Source organism: Cynara cardunculus, unplaced genomic scaffold (assembly GCF_001531365.2).
Source record: "Cynara cardunculus var. scolymus isolate 2C unplaced genomic scaffold, CcrdV1 Un_Scaffold_1799, whole genome shotgun sequence".
Classification (NCBI taxonomy): Eukaryota; Viridiplantae; Streptophyta; class Magnoliopsida; order Asterales; family Asteraceae; genus Cynara; species Cynara cardunculus.
Genome location: NW_020200877.1, coordinates 78715 through 83677, shown reverse-complemented (window position 1 = coordinate 83677; position 4963 = coordinate 78715).

Genomic DNA, 4963 nt, shown 5'->3' with positions numbered 1-4963 from the left:
ATCAAATTCTGAAGAGTTATTCCAATGAAATGAAGTGTTGAAGTCAAAATGCAAGTATAAGTCTGAATAGCTTATTCAAAGTTCAGAAGTGAAGAAATCTTCCTAAGTGTTCAAGTCTTCAGAGTTCAAGTACAAGTGTTACCAGAGTTCAGAGATAACTCTGGATACACTGTCCAGAGTTGGATACTTAGTTGTTTCACTCCAAGGAGTTTCTCCCATTAAAAGGTTAAATACTTGAAGACCCAAGGATTCTAGAACACATGTCGTATTTAACAAGATTGTCTTCTAACTACTTATATCTTTAGTTTCTCTGTTCTAGTACAAATAGAAATTTAGTTAGATTTGTTTTGTACGTATTGTAAATCATATAAACAGATAGATACATACTTTTATAGATTCTGTCTCTAAAAATTCATCTTTACTCATACTTTTCAATAATCAATGACATGATGACTTCCTCAATTCTATGTTGTTGATACCTTTTTGTTTGATATTTTGATTGTAATCAGTATACGGGAACTATCAGTCTTACTCTGATCTATGTAAAAAAGCTTGGTGATTTCTACTTTGATCTTTGGAAAATCTTAGTGTTGTAAGATCAAAGTTAGATTGTTTAGATTAGGATCCTTCATTTTCTTGTTACGCAACAATTTCATATATATTGATTCTTCTCCCTAATAAATCAAAAAAACTTTAAAGTGAAATAATTATGTTTGTTTTCAACTTCACCCTTCTACAAACTGTTTAAGCCTTGTTTACCCCAACGAGACCAACAAGATGGACTCATATGAAGTCGAACTCCAAGACCAATGGGTCAAAGATTGTTGATTAAGTGAGAAGTTTTGATTTTCTCATTATAATTCCTAGTGGTGGTCACCATGTCAATGTCTACAAATGCTTGTGGTAGTAATCGTATGAGTTGTATATGGAGTCAGGGTCTTGTTGTGGTACTCGTTTGAGTCGTATATGGAGACAGTCAACTTTTGTGGGTGAGACTCATCTAGAGGACGGGTGGAAATCAAGGTCACCTTAAAGTGTGTGGTGGTACTCGTTGGAGGCGTATACGGAGCTAAGATCTTGCGGTAGTACTTGGTAGAGTTGTATACGAAGCCCGTTAACCTTGAGTGAAACTCAATAATGTTGATGAATGCCCTACACTATGTTTTACTGCGTTTGATAGAAACAGATCTCTTTTCCTATACCAAAAGATGTTGTTTTGGATATAGAGTATTATCCATGTTTCGGTGTTGTTTTTGGTATGGAGTGTATCCATAATTCGTGGTGTTGAATATTAAATCTTAATCATGTTTTGGTGTCCTGGATAATAGAGTTTTATCCATGTTTTTAGTATTTGAATATTAAACTTTATTCTTGTTTTAAGTGAGTACTGAGTTTTGGTTTCATATTAAATTGGAGGATTTTGTCACTGAGTTGTCATCACAAAAATAGTGGGTTTTAAAGATGTTTGCTTTTATTATAAATACATTTCATTTTGGGAAGTTGTAATTTAATTAGCATTCTTTCAGCTTTACTATTTTATACTAAAGATGAAAATCGATTAAACCCATTAGGTGTTAAGCCTAACACTTTTTTGTCGGCATGTGCGTCACTTGTTGGGGAATGGTTCTAGCGACAATTGAAAAGAGTTAAGCAGGGGTGTAAATGATGTGAGTCAAGCTCAATTATCAGTATCCTCGACTCGAACTCGATACCCATTTCTAAAGCTCGAACTCCGATCAAAAACTCGCGAGTACTTAAAAACTAAACTTGATTCGAACTCGATTGCAATTTTTTAAACTCAAACTAGAGTTCGAACTCGTTTGAAGCTTGAACCACGCTCGAACTCCTACTCGAATCAAGCTCGAGCTTGAACTTGAACTTGAACTTGAATCAAGCTCGAACTCAAACTCTAATCAAGCTCACCGTCGAATTTTATGATATTTTAAGGTCTTCCTTATAAATTATAAAACTTAAAGGTGTTTTTTTAAACTTTAAAAAACTAAAGGAATGCACCTCAAACTTTATCATCAAAAAGACAAAGTTACAAACTCCATTGACATCTCTTTCTTTTTATAATAACTCTCCATCCTTCTTTTACTATATGTCTTCTAATGCGGGACAACTTCATCAACACTTTTATAGTTTTTTTGTTATTTTTAATTATGATTTTAATAAAAAAAATATTGATATAGTTTTTATAATTAAAAATGCACAATATTGTTCAAATATCTAAAGTATAAGACACTTTTATTACATTATATTATACATATTATATTACAAAACTGATTATATTTTTAAAACTATTGGGTAGCTCAACTCGACTTGTTAATATGTCAAATCGAGTCCGAGTTCGAGTCGAGCCTATTCAAGTCGAGTATTGACCGAGACGATCTCGAATAGCTCGGGAGTTGTCTCGTATCATTTACACCCCTAGAGTTGAATGGTAGTTAGGGAATCTTGAAAGACTTAGCTCGTTGGGACGTTTTTCCGTATCATTTTGGAGATTGCAATTTTATTGATTTTAGTAACAAATGTCTCTCACCTAGATATTGTAAAGGGTTTGGCTTATAATTTATTGATGTTAATAAATTGACATTTTAGGCAATTTAAATGTTATCTTTTAAAAGGAATTTATCATTCAATTGATGTATTATAAAAAAAAAAATTAATTGTCTTGTTTCAGATTTTGAGGTATTACATTAATACCTTGTGAGGTCATTTTGGCCTCCTCTTGTACCAGTTTGTTAGAGAATTAATCCATTCCCTACCTTTTCGTTAATAATGTTTCCTTAAACTTGGGATGGTCCATACTGAGGATGTAAACAGGTACCAATGACTCTTTAAGTTCTTTAGTTTGGCAACAAGATATATGTTTGCACTCTTAAACCTATCTTTATTAGATTTCATAAAATCCTTAGCATTTTCAAGTTATGATATTGGGTTCAATGCACATTCACAAAAGCATAATGCTTAGATTAAATGAGTCGAGTCAAGTCGAGTAGTAGGTTATTCGAGCTCCGCTCAAAAAATTAATACCAAACTCGAGCTCGAATAACTTTTTCAATGTAGGCTCGAGCTCGAGTTCAATACTCATTTATGGGTTGGAATTAACGATCGATTTACATGTTCTTTGACTCGAGGATGATAATGTATGCTTGAATAGCTCAACTAGATTAGAAAATATTAATCGAGGTTTCGAACGATGTGAGTTGAACAATGGTGTTATGAAATTCTGCTCATTGAATTAAATGAGTTTTTGGGTTCTAGATCCACATGAACTCGTGAATTATTACACTACAAAAATGAAGAGGATTAGCAAGGAAACTGGTTGTTGTCCATTGAGGGATCAGCTAGAGAACTGATTTTTGGTCATCCCCTTGTTGATCCCTCGTAGATCTGCAAGGGATCAGCGAGGGAACTGGTTTTTGGCCATTCCTTGGCTGATTTGCGAGGAATCAGCGAGGAAACTGGTTTTTGGCCATTCCTTCGCTGATCCCTTGCAGTTCAGCAAGGGAACTGGTTTTTGGCCAATCCCTCGTTGATCCCTCGCTGATCTGGGAGGGAACTGGTTTTTTGCCAATCCCTCGCTTATCCGTCGCAGATCAGCGAGGAATTTTTTCCGTCGCTAATTTCCATTGTTGATACTTTGTTGTCTAATAGTGTTGAACTCGAGCTCAAGTAGCTCTTAGAATCTCGACTTGTATACACCCCTATGCTTAATCTATTAGGTCTCTCACATGCTACTAAACAAAAGACTTTTACCTAGAGACTTTTACCTGAGAAATTCGTCGCTAACTGGTGATTCGTCATGAAACTGTCAGAAAAGTTGGTAGGTAAATTGTCGGTGGGTAATTCAAACCAGTGACAGTATACCCATGCATTTTATGGGTGATCAATTGGTATTTTCTTGAAAATCATTGAAATCTACCGAACCATTGATATTTTTTGGGTAATCCTTCTGTAATTACATTACATGCCGAAATATTCCTGATGATTTTTATGGATAAAAAAGTTATTTGTTTTGTAGTGAAATTTTGCATGAAGTTTATCGTGAATGGATGTTGATTATTATAAGAAGAGCCATATCCAATTCAAGCACTCCTAAAAGGATCTCAACTTGCTCTTTTCATTATGAGAAGTTAAGTTTCATCAAGTTTTATGATAGAGGTAGCATGCAAATTATGGTTTTTGGGTAGATTAACTACAACAAAGATAATAACAATTTAGGCAAAAATTTAAAAACATTGCATGCATAATAAATATGAATGGCATAAAATTTAGATGCTCCTATGAGCATTCATATATATTTACATGCATTATAGCATCCAAAATCATCATATTTAGGGGGCTTAATTAAGCAATATATTTTACAGCAGGTATGAATTCCACATATTTCATAGCAGTATTATGATCGTGTGAGAAGGAGAATTAAGGTGAGAAGCGTAAGAAAGAATTTGGATCCTTGATCACCTTTGATCTCAAACCCACCTATGAATCATGTTTTAATATGGGGATTGATGCAGTGTATCTCATTCTAATGTGAATCCAACGGTAGAGATCCTTCCTTACGCTTCTCATCTTAATTTTCCGACCTTCTTCTCACAGGAACCCAACCCGTATTATGATAATGTTATTTCAACTTCCCAAATATTACTCAATCTAATTGAATTTCAACGTAGTGGGGAGGTCATGTAAATTTCGTAAGTTCCTTTAAAACTTAAGGCTATTTAAAAATTACTCGTCAATGAAATATTATATTAAGAAAACTATGGTTTTCATCTATATGTCTTCTATAATTATGATTTATGTTCTTATTCTTTTAAATTACCATTTACAAATCGAGCACATGTTTAATGGAATATGTATGCATCGATCAAATTATATTGAGAAACGTTTCAATATGGACAAAGCAAATCCTTTAAGCACCCAAATGGTTGGTGGATAATTTAATATTGATAACGAT